At 47.8% G+C, this 16,865-nt stretch overlaps 1 protein-coding gene across 2 annotated transcripts in view; it reads left to right on the top strand.

Annotated features, from left to right (window-relative positions):
- Nucleotides 1–16,865, top strand: part of PKP2 (plakophilin 2) — a 98,875-nt gene that overhangs the window by 51,586 nt on the left and 30,424 nt on the right. The gene's annotated exons all lie outside the window — the stretch shown is intronic.

The following is a 16,865-nucleotide window of genomic DNA, read 5'->3' as shown; positions in this document are numbered from 1 at the left end:
AGCCACGGCACCCTCAGTGCAGACCCAGTCTGCTGCTGCAGCGGGCATGGGAAACTGCAGGTCCCCACGGCCTCCCTGGGATTTTTTTTCACCTGCCTCAGGCAGGCGAAACCAAATCCCCGGAAACAGCCATGTTTTCAAGCCAAAACGGGGCTGTTTCTCACGAAAACACACAACTTTCACTGAACCTGTGTGTTTTCGGTAGAAAGGGCATTTTTTTTTTACAGGTGATCTATTAGGATAGCCTGTAAAAAAAAAAAAAAAAAAAAATCGGTGAAACAATCGGGAAGAACATCAGTTTTTCACACCCGGTATTTTACCGGAGGGATATCTCCCTTATGATGCCCTGGGAAGGGGGGATTAGGGCAGCGCTAAAAGTGAGAGCGCACCACTCATATGTAAAACACACAATGTAGTATCAAAAAATAATCATTTCATTAAAAAGATAAATGATAAACGGGGCACATAGGATTGATATAATCCCTGGGACTGTTGGGAATAGGTGTACGGAATTTCGTACAGGTTAACCTGAGCATTTGGGTTCCTCAGTTACTGATATTATAGGTTACCATTCATATATAACAGCCAAACCCTGCGTATATATCCCACAGACGGGGTATCTCCCGGCACCCAGCCCTGTTGTTTTACATTTAGGGAGGGAACAGTCGTTTCTGCTCACAGGGCACAGACAATGGGAATTATGTTCCTTTCAGATTACGATCTATTCTTACAGCATAAAGACGGCTGATGAATGTTCTTACGCCGAAGTCTCAGCAGCGATGCCACATCCCCTGGTTATTCCTGTAAATCAGGTTGGCACATTTGGCATTTGCTGTTGTATGTCTACAACTGGGCTTTCAGTCATACACAATGGAAGGAATCCACCGGCGAGTCTGCCTGAAAAGGGCGGAATTCTTCTATGTGAGGGTCACTTGGACGGTTATATTATCCCCAGAGCAGGGCTGAGACCTTGCTTTACGGCGGGCAGTGGGGGAGGTGGGTGCGGAGGCGTTGCCCATAGACAAAAGAGGGTCCACGGTAGAGGAAAATAATATTTTTAAAGGATACGTTTTTTTATTAAAAATAAATGCCTTACGGCCTAATTCAGATCTGATCGCAGCAGCAAATTTGTTAGCAAATGGGCAAAACCATGGCCCTCATTCCGAGTCGTTCGCTCGGTAATTTTCTTAGCATCGCAGCGTTTTTCTGCTTAGTACGCATGCGCAATGTTCGCACTGCGACTGCGCCAAGTAATTTTGCTATGAAGATAGTTTTTTTACTCACGGCTTTTTCTTCGCTCCGGCGAACGTAATGTGATTGACAGGAAATGGGTGTTACTGGGCGGAAACACGGCGTTTTATGGGCGTGTGGATGAAAACGCTACCGTTTCCGGGAAAAACGCAGGAGTGGCTGGAGAAACGGAGGAGTGTCTGGGCGAACGCTGGGTGTGTTTGTGACGTCAAACCAGGAACGACAAGCACTGAACTGATCGCAGATACCGAGTAAGTCTGAAGCTACTCTGAAACTGCTAAGTAGTTTGTAATCGCAATATTGCGAATACATCGTTCGCAATTTTAAGAAGCTAAGATTCACTCCCAGTAGGCGGCGGCTTAGCGTGTGTAACTCTGCTAAAATCGCCTTGCGAGCGAACAACTCGGAATGAGGGCCCATGTGCACTGCAGGGGAGGCAGATATAACATGTGCAGAGAGAGTTAGATTTGGGTGGGTTATATTGTTTCTGTGCAGGGTAAATACTGACTGCTTTATTATTACACTGCAATTTAGATTTCAGTTTGAACACACCCCACCCAAATCTAACGCTCTCTGCACATGTTACATCTGCCCCCCCTGCAGTGCACATGGTTTTGTCCATTAGCTAACAAATTTGCTGCTGCGATTAGGTCTGAATTAGACCCATAGATATTTGAGATTTGAATATGTACCTCATAAAAGCCTATCACTGGTAATGATGGAGTCCATCTATCTGAAGCAATTCTCCCTGGCTACCGTACTACCCTTGTTTCTTATATTTTGTGTTGCTATTTGTTCCAAAATGGGACTGTGAGGCATATGTACCAAGCCTTGGAGAGAGATAAAGTACCAATCATCTCCTGTCATTTTTCAAACACAACCTGTAACATGGCAGTTAGGAGCTCATAGGCTGGTACACCACTTTATCACTCTTCAAAGATTAGTACATCTCCCTGGTGTCCTAATATACTGTGGCAACAGTCAGCCATGGATTCTGTTTGGAGCTGGAGGGATCCACTGAACAAATACTATGCAAATGAGTCCTGTGAACTCACAAAGATCTAGAGACCTCAAAAGAATCATTTTGTACCTCACTGGTTCCTAGTGACTGGATAGGCTGCACTCTCAGTGATGTCACTGGCTCCTAGTGACTGGATAGGCTGCACTCTCAGTGATGTCACTGGCTCCTAGTGACTGGATAGGCTGCATTCTCAGTGATGTCACTGGTTCCTAGTGACTGGATAGGCTGCATTCTCAGTGATGTCACTGGTTCCTAGTGACTGGATAGGCTGCACTCTCAGTGATAGCAAACAGAAATTTTTTATCAATAGATAAAAAGATCAGGCGCTTTGCTGTGCTGTTTCTCCAAAGCTGCTGCTAAATAAATGGGGCAGTCACACCCACATTAAAGCACAAAACAGAAAACAAATAGCAGCGCTAATTTAAAATTACTAAGGTGAAAAAGAAGGATTGAGTAGTAATGAACAATATTTAATACACCATTAAAAACATCCACATGTGTTAAAAATAAACATAAATAACAGTACTAAAATATAAATATTTGGGGGTCAGGAAATTACTGCCTTCTCCGTGTGATCCGTTCCTATTTAATGGAGATCGGATAAAAAAACAGGTAGTTCTAATGGCGTGCGGCAAAAAGCACAGTCCACAGTGCAAACAGTTAGTTACCACATTCATCCGCTGGAGGTGTAGTCCCTTAGTGAGCTGATATGAGAAAATCACACTTGTGGGTCCTCACTGCATCGCGGTATCCTTATTTAATGAAGAGGATTCGTGGTGAAGCTGTAGATGATGTTTGCCAGAGTTTTTTTCCTGTTGCAATAAAGTCCAGTCCTGGTCCGGGCACACTGGGCAGCAGATTCCAAAGAGTAATGACCCCAACAACTCCTTTACTGACGCGTTTCGCTGCAGGTCCTGCAGCTTTTTCAAAGACTAGACTTCACTTCACTAAGCATCTTTGAAAAAGCTGCAGGACCTGCAGCGAAACGCGTCAGTAAAGGAGTTGTTGGGGTCATTACTCTTTGGAATCTGCTGCCCAGTGTGCCCGGACCAGGACTGGACTTTATTGCAACAGGAAAAAAACTCTGGCAAACATCATCTACAGCTTCACCACGAATCCTCTTCATTAAATAAGGATACCGCGATGCAGTGAGGACCCACAAGTGTGATTTTCTCATATCAGCTCACTAAGGGACTACACCTCCAGCGGATGAATGTGGTAACTAACTGTTTGCACTGTGGACTGTGCTTTTTGCCGCACGCCATTAGAACTACCTGTTTATTATCCGATCTCCATTAAATAGGAACGGATCACACGGAGAAGGCAGTAATTTCCTGACCCCTAAATATTTATATTTTAGTACTGTTATTTATGTTTATTTTTAACACATGTGGATGTTTTTAATGGTGTATTAAATATTGTTCATTACTACTCAATCCTTCTTTCTCTAACGTCCTAGTGGATGCTGGGGACTCCGTCAGGACCATGGGGAATAGCGGGCTCCGCAGGAGACAGGGCACATCTAAAAAAGCTTTTTGGTCACATGGTGTGTACTGGCTCCTCCCCCTATGACCCTCCTCCAAGCCTCAGTTAGGTTTTTGTGCCCGTCCGAGAGGGTGCAATCTAGGTGGCTCTCTTAAAGAGCTGTTTAGAAAAGTTTTTTTTTAGGTTTCTAATCAGTGATTCCTGCTGGCGACAGGATCACTGCAACGAGGGACTTAGGGGAGAGACTTGCAACTCACCTGCGTGCAGGAGGATTGAAGTCTTAGGCTACTGGACACTGAGCTCCAGAGGGAGTCGGAACACAGGTCAGCCTGGGGTTCGTCCCGGAGCCGCGCCGCCGATCCCCCTTACAGACGCTGAAGAACGGCAGAACGGAGGTCCGGAAACAGGCGGCAGAAGACTCCTCAGTCTTCATGAAGGTAGCGCACAGCACTGCAGCTGTGCGCCATTGTTGCTACACGGCTCACTGATCTCGGTCACGGAGGGTGCAGGGCGCTGCTGGGGGCGCCCTGGGCAGCAATATAGATTACCTTAGAGGCAAATAAATACATCACATATAGCCATTAAGGCTATATGTATGTATTTAACCCAGGCCAGTTTTCCTAATAACCGGGAGAAAAACCCGCCGAGAAAGGGGCGGAGCTTATTCTCCTCAGCACTCAGCGCCATTTTCCTGACCAGCTCCGCTGGTGAGGAAGGCTCCCACTCTCCCCTGCACTACAGAAACAGGGTTAAAGAGAAGGGGGGCATAAATTGGCGATATAATTATATATTAAGAGCGTATATATATAGAAACAACACCTTCTAGGGTTGTTATATACATTATGGCGCTTTTGGTGTGTGCTGGCAAACTCTCCCTCTGTCTCCCCAAAGGGCTAGTGGGTCCTGTCCTCTATCAGAGCATTCCCTGTGTGTGTGCAGTAGGTCGGTACGTGTGTGTCGACATGTATGAGGAAAATGTTGGTGAGGAGACGGAGAAAATTGCCTGTAATGGTGATGTCACTCTCTAGGGAGTCGACACCGGAATGGATGGCTTATTTAGGGAATTACGTGATAATGTCAACACGCTGCAAGCCGGTTGACGACATGAGACAGCCGGCGGACAAATTAGTATCGGTCCAGGCGTCTCAGACACCGTCAGGGGCTTGTAAAAACGCCCATTTACCTCAGTCGGTCGACAGACACTGACACGGACACTGACCCCAGTGTCGACGGTGAAGAAACAAACGTATTTTTCCTTTAGGGCCACAAGTTACATGTTAAGGGCAATGAAGGAGGTGTTACATATTTCTGATACCACAAGTACCACAAATAAGGGTATTTTGTAGGGTGGGAATAAACTACTTGTAGTTTTGCCTGAATCAGATAAATTAAATGAAGTGTGTGATGATACGTGGGGTTCCTCCGATAGAAAGTTATGGGCGGTATACCCTTTTCCCGCCAGAAGTAAGGGCGAGTTGGAAAACACACCTTAGGGTGGATAAGGCGCTCACACGCTTATAAAAAACATGGCGTTACCGTTTCCAGATACGGCCGCCCTCAAGGAGCCAGCTGATAGGAAGCTGGAAAATATCATAACAGTATATACACACATACTGGTGTTATACTACGACCAGCAATCGCCTCAGCCTGGATGTGCAGCGCTGAGGGGGCTTGGTCGGATTTCCTGACTGAAAATTTTGATACCCTTGACAGGGACAGGATTTTATTGTCTATAGAGCATTTTAAGGATGCATTTCTATATATGCGTGATGCGCAGAGGCATATTTGCATTCTGGCATCAAGAGTAAATGTGATGTACATATCTGCCAGACGAAGACACGACAGTGGTCAGGTGAGGCAGATTCCAGACGGCATATGGAAGTATTGCCGTATAAAGGGGCGGTCCATTGGACCTGGTGGCCATGGCAACAGCTGAAAAATCCACCTTTTGTTACCCCGAGTCACATATTGGCAGAAAAGGACACAGTCTTTCAGTCTCAGTCCTTTCGTCCTCATACGGGCAGGCGGGCAAAGGCCAGTCATATCTGCCCAGGGGTAGAGGAAAGGGAAGAAGACTGCAGCAAGCAGCTCATTCCCAGGAACAGAAGCTCCTCACGGCTTCTGCCAAGTCCGCAGCATAACGCTGGGGCCGTACAAGCGGACTCAGGTGCGGTAGGGGGTCATCTCAAGAGTTTCAGCAACACTCGCAAAGGAACTCCGGGATCCTACATGTAATATCCCAGGTGTACATTGGAAATTCGAGACGTCTCCCCCTCACACAATTCACAGGCTGTATTCCCAGCAGGTGATAATCAAAGTACCCTTCTTACAACAAGGAAGGGGGTAGTATTCCACACTATATTGTGGTACTGAAGCCAACCGGCTCGGTGAGATCTGAAATATTTGAACACTTACATACAAGCGTTCAAATCAAGATGGAGTCACTCGGAGCAGTGATAGCGAACCAGGAAGTAGGGGACGATATGGTGTCACTGGATATCAGGGACGCTTACCTACAGGTCCAAATTTGCCCTTCTCACCAAGGGTACTTCAGGTTCCTGGTACAGAACTGTCACTATCAGTTCAGACGCGGCCGTTTGGATTGTCCACGGCGCCCCGGGTCCTTACCAAGGTAATGACCGGAATGATGATTTTTCTTAAAAGAAACATGGACGCTTTCCTGATAAGGGCAAGGTCCAGAGAACAGTTGGAGGTCGGAGTAGCACTATCTTAAGTAGTTCTACGACAGCACGAGGGGATTCTAAATATTCCAAAATCGCAGCTTTTTCCGACGACACGTCTACTGTTCCTAGGGATGATTCTGGACACAGTCCAGAAAAACGGGTTTCTCCCAGTGGAGAAAGCCAGGGAGTTATCCGAGCTAATCGGGATCCTCCTAAAACCAGGAAAAGTATCAGTGCATCATTGCACAAGAGTCCTGGTAAAAATGGTGGCTTATTACGAAGCAATTCCATTCGGCAGATTTCCCGCAAGAACTCTTCAGTGGGATCTGCTGGACAAATGGTCCGGATCGCATCCTCAGATGCATCAGCGGATAACCCTATATCCAAGGACAAGGGTGTCTCTCCTGTGGTGATTACAGAGTGCTCATCTTCTAGAGGGCCGAAAATTCGGCATTCAGGATTGGATGCCGGTGACCACGGAGGCCAGCCTGAGAGGCTGGGGAACAGTCACACAGGGAAAAAATTTCCAGGGAAGTGTGATTAAGTCTGGAGAATTCTCTCCGCATAAATAAGCTTAGAGCAAATTTATAATGTTCTAAACTTAGCTAGACCTCTGCTTCAAGGTCAGCCGGTATTGATCCAGTGGGATAACATCACGGCAGTCGCCCACGTAAACAGATAGGGCGGCACAAGAAGCAGGAGGGCAGTGACAAAACTGCAAGGATTTTTCGCTAGGCGGAAAATCATGTGATAGCACTGTCAGCAGTGTTCTTTCCGGGAGTGGACGACTGGGAAGCAGACTTCCTCAGCAGGCATGACCTCCACCCGGGAGAGTGGAAACTTCATAGGGAAGTTTTTCAACATGATTGTGGACCGTTGGCAAAGACCAAAGGTGGACATGATGGCGTCCCGCCCGAACAAAAAACGGGACAGGTATTCCGCCAGGTCATGAGACCTTCAGGCGATAGCTGTGGATGTTCTGGTAACACCGTGGGTGTACCAGTCAGTGTATGTGTTCCCTCCTCTGTTTCTCATAACCAAGGTATTGAGAATTATAAGACATAGAGGAGTATGAACTATACTAGTGGCTCCGGATTGGCCAAGAGGGACTTGGTACCCGGAACTTCAAGAAATGCTCACAGAGGACTAAGGGCCTGGGGAGCTAAGAAGGGACTTGCTTCAGCAAGTACCATGTCTATTCCAAGACTTACCGCGGCTGCGTTTGACGGCATGGCGGTTGAATGCCGGATCCTGAAGGGAAAAGGCATTCCATAAGAGGTCATACCTACCCTGGTCAAAGCCAGGAAGGAGGTGACCGCACAACGTCATCACCACATGTGGTGAAAATATGTTGCGTGGGTGAGGCCAGGAAGGCTCCACGACGGAAATTCAACTAGGTCGATTTCTACACTTCCTGAAAACAGGAGTGTTTTGGGCCTCAAATTGGGGTTCATTAACATTTAAATTTCGGCCCTGTAGATTTTCTTCCAGAAAGAATTGACTTCAGTTCCTGAAGTCCAGATTGTAAAGGGTGTATTGCATATACAGCTTTTTTGTGCCTCTAGGGGCACCGTGAGGTTTCAACATAGGGTTGGGATTTCTTAAAATCATATTGGTTTGAACAGCTCAAATCTGTGGATTTGAAATATCTCACATGGAAAGTGACCATGCTGTTGACCAATATCTCACATGGGAAGTGACCATGTGTTAGCCCTGGCCTCGGCCAGGCGATTGTCAGAATGGGCGGCTTTGTCTTACAAAAGCCCATATTAAAATTTTCCATTTGAACAGGGCAGAACTGGGACTCGTCTCCAGTTTCTTCCTAAAGGGGTGTCAGCGTTTTCACCTGAAACAACCTGTTGTGGTGCCTGCGGCTACTGGGGACTTGGAGGACTCCAAGTTGCTAGACGTTGTCAGGGCCCTAATATATATATATATATATATATATATATAGTTAGGACGGCTGGAGTCAGAAAGTCTGACTTGCTGTTTATATTGTATGCACCCAACAAGCTGGGTGCTCCTGCTTCTAAGCAGTCTATTGCACGCTGGATTTGTAGTACAATTCAGCTTGCACATTCTGTGGCAGGCCTGCCACAGCCGAAATATGTAGATGCCCATTCCACAAGGAAGGTGGGCTCATCCTGGGCGGCTGCCCGAGGAGTCTCGGCATTACAACTTTGCCGAGCAGCTACGTGGTCAGGGGAGAACACGTTTGTAAAATTTTACAAATTTGATACTCTGGCTAAGGAGGACCTGGAGTTCTCTCATTCGGTGCTGCAGAGTCATCCGCACTCTCCCGCCCGTTTGGGAGCTTTGGTATAATCCCCATGGTCCTGACGGAGTCCCCAGCATCCACTAGGACGTTAGAGAAAATAAGAATTTACTTACCGATAATTCTATTTCTCGTAGTCCGTAGTGGATGCTGGGCGCCCATCCCAAGTGCGGATTGTCTGCAATGCTTGTACATAGTTATTGTTAAAAAAATCGGGTTATTACTATTGTTGTGAGCCATCTTTTCAGAGGCTACTTCGTTTTGTTATCATACTGTTAACTGGGTTCAGATCACAAGTTGTACGGTGTGATTGGTGTGGCTGGTATGAGTCTTACCCGGGATTCAAGATCCTTCCTTATTGTGTACGCTCGTCCGGGCACAGTACCTAACTGAGGCTTGGAGGAGGGTCATAGGGGGAGGAGCCAGTACACACCATGTGACCAAAAAGCTTTTTTAGATGTGCCCTGTCTCCTGCGGAGCCCGCTATTCCCCATGGTCCTGACGGAGTCCCCAGCATCCACTACGGACTACGAGAAATAGAATTATCGGTAAGTAAATTCTTATTTTTTCACCTTAGTAATTTTAAATTAGCGCTGCTATTTGTTTTCTGTTTTGAACGGTCAGTGATGTCACTGGCTCCTAGTGACTGGATAGGCTGCACTCTCAGTGATGTCACTGGCTCCTAGTGACTGGATAGGCTGCATTCTCAGTGATGTCACTGGCTCCTAGTGACTGGATAGGCTGTACTCTCAGTGATGTTACTGGCTCCTAGTGACTGGATAGGCTGCACTCTCAGTGATGTCACTGGCTCCTAGTGACTGGATAGGCTGCACTCTCAGTGATGTCACTGGCTCCTAGTGACTGGATAAGCTGGCTTTTCAGTGATGTCACTAATTCCTAGTGACTGGATAGGCTGCACTCTCAGTGATGTCACTGGTTCCTAGTGACTGGATAGGCTGCACTCTCAGTGATGCCACTGGTTCCTAGTGTATGAATAGCCTGTGTGTCTATGTTTTAATCCATGTTTTATAACACTCATTTTAAGTGGTTGTCGCCATGTTACATGCTTGGTATTGCTGATATTGCTGTGTTCTTTGTCTCAAACTACAAACAAATATTTAAAATAGAACATGTGTACCAAAGATAGAATACGGCAAAGAGCAAATCAAACAATACAGGCAAAACAATGGATTAAGTTCAAAACAAAGAAACTGTAAGAGATAAATTAATTCCGCAAGAATTTTGTGTTTACAACGGTGGAGCCGTGATCCTGCACAATGCTGGAACATGATAAAAGGACTAGAAAGCTGCCAAGACATGCACAAAATGCCTAATAATACGGGTGAGCTTCTCGCTGCACAGAAACCAAATGTTACGTATCTGCTAACGTTGCCTGACCAGTGCCGGCAACAGAAATTTTGGGGCCCGGGACAGTGATATCTCTGGGCCCCCTCACATTATATAAAGTGCAACTGAATTTGCTGCGCTATATAAGTTTGTGTCTCCCTCTCTCCTTCCTCCCACACACCCCACAGTCTGTCTCTCCTCATTGACTCCATGCTGAATTCCCAGCTTCCCCATCCCATCCCAAAGCCCTGTATCCCCTCACCAGACCCAAACACCGCACTGCAGACCCCAGAAAGAAGAGACAGACGCAGGGCATGGGAATCCTGATCAGCGGAGCAGCTGCCATGTCCCATAACTGCCTGCAACAGAGCTGGACCCGGAACAGCGGACGCACACTCACTTTGTGTGAGAGGCTCCTGTCACTCTCAGGCTGCAGCCACACCGCCTACAGCTCCCTGCCCTATTTGGACAAGACAGCTCACATCCCTGCCGGGCACTAAGTGTCATAAACTTGGGGCCCTTCTGATCCTTTGGGCCTGGTACGGGTGTCCCCTTTGACCCCCCCCAATGCCAGCCCTGCGCCTGACATCACTGTCCCAGTGCAAGCAGAGCTGTAATAACCCTGCAAACCCAGTGCTACGTATGTGCCACATAGAGGGAACATTTATTAAAGATCCACTCAACGCCCTATCACCAATACTGTTTTATCCAACGTCAGTGTGATGGAAAATGTTTAATGGGAAGACTCAAATGATCCCTCCAACTACAGACCAATAGCGGCCGTCTCACGGAACTTTCTGGCTTCTCAGGAAAATACTGTAACTTGTCTAAGTATTTATTAAAAGTTATTTATATGGCGCACACATATTTTCTCTGACGTCCTAGTGGATGCTGGGAACTCCGTAAGGACCATGGGGAATAGCGGCTCCGCAGGAGACTGGGCACAAAAGTAAAAGCTTTAGGACTACCTGGTGTGCACTGGCTCCTCCCCCTATGACCCTCCTCCAAGCCTCAGTTAGATTTTTGTGCCCGGCCGAGAAGGGTGCACACTAGGGGCTCTCCTGAGCTTCTTAGTGAAAAGTTTAGTTTTAGGTTTTTTATTTTCAGTGAGACCTGCTGGCAACAGGCTCACTGCATCGAGGGACTAAGGGGAGAAGAAGCGAACTCACCTGCGTGCAGAGTGGATTGGGCTTCTTAGGCTACTGGACACCATTAGCTCCAGAGGGACCGAACTCAGGCCCAGCCTCGGAGCTCGGTCCCGGAGCCGCGCCGCCGGCCCCCTTACAGAGCCAGAAGCAAGAAAAGGTCCGGAAAAATCGGCGGCAGAAGACATCAGTCTTCAACAAGGTAGCGCACAGCACTGCAGCTGTGCGCCATTGTTACTCAGGCACACTTCACACTCCGGTCACTGAGGGTGCAGGGCGCTAGGGGGGGGGGCGCCCTGAGCAGCAATGTAAAACACCTTGGCTGGCATAAATACACCACATATAACCCCCAGGGCTATATGGGTGTATTTTAACCCCTGCCAGATTCCACAGAAAAACGGGAGAAAAGGCCGCCGAGAAGGGGCGGAGCCTATCTCCTCAGCACACTGGCGCCATTTTCTCTCACAGCTCCGTTGGAGGGAAGCTCCCTGGCTCTCCCCTGCAGTTACTACACTACAGAAAGGGGTTAAAAAAGAGAGGGGGGCACTAATTAGGCGCAGTATAACAATACAGCAGCTATAAGGGGAAAAATACTTATATAAGGTTATCCCTGTATATATATATAGCGCTCTGGTGTGTGCTGGCATACTCTCCCTCTGTCTCCCCAAAGGGCTAGTGGGGTCCTGTCCTCTATCAGAGCATTCCCTGTGTGTGTGCTGTGTGTCGGTACGTTGTGTCGACATGTATGAGGAGAAAAATGAGGTGGAGGCGGAGCAATTGCCTGTAACAGAGATGTCACCCCCTAGGGAGTCGACACCTGAGTGGATGAGCTTATGGAAGGAATTATGTGACAGTGTCAGCTCTTTACAAAAGATTGATGACATGAGACGGCCGGCGACTCAGTCTGGGCCTGTCCAGGTGTCTCAAAAGCCATCTGGGGCTCTAAAACGCCCGTTACCGCAGATGGCAGATACAGACGCCGACACGGATACTGACTCCAGTGTCGACGATTAAGAGACGAATGTGACTTCCAGTAGGGCCACACGTTACATGATTGAGGCTATGGAAAATGTTTTTACACATTTCTGATAATACCAGTACCACTAAAAAGGGTATTATGTTGGGTGAGAAAAAACTGCCTGTAGTTTTTCCGGCATCTGAGGAATTAAATGAAGTGTGTGATGATGCGTGGGTTTCCCCCGATAAAAAAGTTATTGGCATCATACCCCTTCCCGTCAGAGGATAGGGCACGTTGGGAAACACCCTTTAGGGTGAATAAAGCGCTCACACGCTTGTCTAAACAGGTGGCACTACCGTCCCCGGAACGGCCGCCCTTAAGGAACCTACTGACAGAAAGCAGTAAAATATCCTAAAATGTATATACACTCACACGGGTGTGATACTGTGACCAGCAATTGCCTCAGCCTGGATGTGCAGTGCTGGGGTGGCTTGGTCGGATTCCTTGACTGACAATATTGATACCCTAGATAGGGACAGTATATTACTAACTATAGAGCATTTAAAAGATGCATTTCTATATATGTGTGATGCACAGAGGGATATTTGCCGACTGGCATCAAGAGTAAGTGCGCTGTCCATTTCTGCCAGAAGAAGGTTATGGACAAGACAGTGGTCAGGTGATGCTGATCCTAAAAGGCATATGGAAGTATCGCCTTATAAAAGGGAAGAGTTATTTGGGGTAGGTCTAACAGACCTGGTGGCCACGGCAACGGCTGGAAAATCCAAATTTTTACCCCAGGTAGCTTCTCAACCTAAGAAGACACCGTATTATCAGGCGCAGTCCTTTCGGCCCCATAAAGCGGGCAAAAGGCGCCTCATTTCTTCCCCCCGTGGCAGAGGGAGAGGAAAAAGGCTGCAGCAAACAGCCAATTCCCACAAAAGCCCTCTCCCGCCTCCGCAAAGTCCTCAGCATGACGCTGGGGCTTTACAAGCGGTCTCAGGCACGGTGGGGGCCCGTCTCAAGAAATTCGAGACGTCTTCCCCTCGCCGTTTCATAAAGTCTGCTTTACCGACGTCTCCCTCAGATAGGGAGACAGTATTGCAAGCCATTCACAGGCTGTATTCCCAGCAGGTGATAATCAAGGTACCCCTCCTGCAACAGGGAAAGGGGTACTATTCCACACTATTGGTGGTACCGAAGCCGGACGGCTCGGTGAGACCAATTTTAAATCTAAAATCCTTGAACACTTACATACAAAGGTTCAAATTCAAGATGGAGTCACTCAGAGCAGTGATTGCAAACCTTGAAGAAGGGGACTATATGGTCTCTCTGGACATCAAAGATGCTTACCTACATGTCCCAATTTACCCTTCTCCAAGGGTACCTCAGGTTTGTGGTACAGAACTGTCACTATCAGTTTCAGACGCTGCTGTTTGGATTGTCCACGGCACCACGGGTCTTTACCAAGGTAATGGCCGAAATGATGATACTCCTTCGAAAGAAGGGAGTTTTAGTTATCCCTTACTTGGACGATCTCCTGATAAGGGCAAGATCCAGGGAACAGTTGGAAGTCGGGGTAGCACTATCTCAGATAGTGCTGCGGTAGCACGGTTGGATTCTCAATATTCCAAAATCGCAGCTGATCCTGACGACACGCCTTCTATTCCTAGGGATGATCCTGGACACAGTCCAGAAAAAGGTGTTTTCTCCCGGAGGAGAAAGCCAGGGAGTTATCCGAACTAGTCAGAAACTTCCTAAAACCAGGCCAAGTGTCAGTGCATCAGTGCACAAGGGTCCTGGGAAAAATGGTGGCTTCCTACGAAGCAATTCCATTCGGCAGATTCCACGCAAGAACTTTCCAGTGGGACCTGTTGGACAAATGGTCCGGATCGCATCTTCAGATGCATCAGCGGATAACCCTGTCACCAAAGACAAGGGTGTCTCTCCTGTGGTGGTTGCAGAGTGCTCATCTTCTAGAGGGCCGCAGATTCGGCATTCAGGACTGGGTCCTGGTGACCACGGATGCCAGCCTGCGAGGCTGGAGAGCAGTCACACAGGGAAGAAATTTCCAGGGCTTGTGGTCAAGCCTGGAGACATCACTTCACATAAATATTTTGGAGCTAAGGGCCATTTACAATGCCCTAAGCCAAACAAGACCTCTGCTTCAAGGTCAGCCGGTGCTGATCCAGTCGGACAACATCACGGCAGTCGCCCACGTAAACAGACAGGGCGGCACAAGAAGCAGGAGGGCAATGGCAGAAGCTGCAAGGATTTTTCGCTGGGCGGAAAATCATGTGATAGCACTGTCAGCAGTGTTCATTCCGGGAGTGGACACCTGGGAAGCAGACTTCCTCAGCAGGCACGACCTCCACCCGGGAGAGTGGGGACTTCACCCAGAAGTCTTCCACATGATTGTAAACCATTGGGAAAAGCCAAAGGTGGACATGATGGCGTCCCGCCTAAACAAAAAATTGGACAGGTATTGCGCCAGGTCAAGGGACCCTCAGGCAATAGCTGTGGACTCTCTTGTAACACCATGGGTGTACCAGTCAGTGTATGTGTTCCCTCCTCTTCCTCTCATACCAAAAGTACTGAGAATTATAAGACGGAGGGGAGTAAGAACTATACTCGTGGCTCCGGATTGGCCAAGAAGGACTTGGTACCCGGAACTTCAAGAGATGCTCACGGAGGACCCGTGGCCTCTACCTCTAAGAAGGGACCTGCTCCAGCAAGGACCCTGTCTATTCCAAGACTTACCGCGGCTGCGTTTGACGGCATGGCGGTTGAACGCCGGATCCTGAAGGAAAAAGGCATTCCGGATGAAGTCATCCCTATCCTGATCAAGCCAGGAAGGATGTAACCGCAAAGCATTATCACCGCATTTGGCGAAAATATGTTGCGGGGTGCGAGGCCAATAAGGCCCCGATGGAGGAATTTTCAACTAGGTCGATTCCTGCATTTCCTGTAAACAGGAGTGTCTATGGGCCTAAAATTGGGGTCCATTAAGGTTCAAATTTCGGCCCTGTCAATTTTCTTCCAGAAAGAACTAGCTTCAGTTCCTGAAGTTCAGACGTTTGTAAAAGGGGTACTGCATATACAGCCTCCTTTTGTGCCTCCAGTGGCACCTTGGGATCTCAATGTAGTTTTGGGGTTCCTAAAGTCACATTGATTTGAACCACTTGAATCTGTGGAGTTAAAATATCTCACATGGAAAGTGGTCATGTTGTTGGCCCTGGCCTCGGCCAGTCGCGTGTCAGAATTGGCGGGCTTTATCCTGTAAAAGCCCTTATCTGATCTTCCATTCAGACAGAGCGGAATTGAGGACTCGTCCTCAATTTCTCCCTAAGGTGGTTTCAGCGTTTCACTTGAACCAGCCTATTGTGGTACCTGCGGCTACTAGGGACTTGGAGGACTCCAAGTTGCTGGACGTAGTCAGGGCCCTGAAAATATATGTTTCCAGGACGGCTGGAGTCAGAAAATCTGACTCGCTGTTTATCCTGTATGCACCCAACAAGCTGGGTGCTCCTGCTTCTAAGCAGACTATTGCTCGTTGGATTTGTAGTACAATTCAGCTTGCACATTCTGTGGCAGGCCTGCCACAGCCAAAATCTGTAAAAGCCCATTCCACAAGGAAGGTGGGCTCATCTTGGGCGGCTGCCCGAGGGGTCTCGGCTTTACAACTTTGCCGAGCAGCTACTTGGTCAGGGGCAAACACGTTTGCTAAATTCTACAAATTTGATACCCTGGCTGAGGAGGACCTGGAGTTCTCTCATTCGGTGCTGCAGAGTCATCCGCACTCTCCCGCCCGTTTGGGAGCTTTGGTATAATCCCCATGGTCCTTACGGAGTTCCCAGCATCCACTAGGACGTCAGAGAAAATAAGAATTTACTTACCGATAATTCTATTTCTCGTAGTCCGTAGTGGATGCTGGGCGCCCATCCCAAGTGCGGATTGTCTGCAATACTTGTACATAGTTATTGTTACAAAAAATCGGGTTATTATTGTTGTGAGCCATCTTTTCAGAGGCTCCTCTGTTATCATGCTGTTAACTGGGTTCAGATCACAGGTTGTACGGTGTGATTGGTGTGGCTGGTATGAGTCTTACCCGGGATTCAAAATCCTTCCTTATTGTGTACGCTCGTCCGGGCACAGTATCCTAACTGAGGCTTGGAGGAGGGTCATAGGGGGAGGAGCCAGTGCACACCAGGTAGTCCTAAAGCTTTTACTTTTGTGCCCAGTCTCCTGCAGAGCCGCTATTCCCCATGGTCCTTACGGAGTTCCCAGCATCCACTACGGACTACGAGAAATAGAATTATCGGTAAGTAAATTCTTATTATAGTGAATATCGAGTCATTCACTTTAGTCCCAGACCCATGGAGCTTACGATCTATACCACATGCTGATACACACATACACACTAAGGTTACTTTTTATCGGGAGCCAATGAACCTACCAGCATGTTCATGGAGTGTGAGAGGAGACCTACACAAAACACATACAAACTCCACACAGAGATGTTGTAGGAATCAAACCAAAGACCCCAGTGTTTTGAGGTAGTAGTGCTAACCACTACACCAACCCTGCTGCCCATACCAACATGGCTTTAGGAACTGCCCAAGACTCATGGGTTTTATTGACAAAAAGCTGGCATGCAGATGGCACAATACCCTTGTCATGGGCCAAACCTTAGAATGTA

Source organism: Pseudophryne corroboree, chromosome 6, assembly GCF_028390025.1.
Source record: "Pseudophryne corroboree isolate aPseCor3 chromosome 6, aPseCor3.hap2, whole genome shotgun sequence".
Lineage (NCBI taxonomy): Eukaryota > Metazoa > Chordata > Amphibia > Anura > Myobatrachidae > Pseudophryne > Pseudophryne corroboree.
Note: the sequence above shows the minus strand (reverse complement) of the source record. Positions and strands in the feature narration are given on the sequence as shown.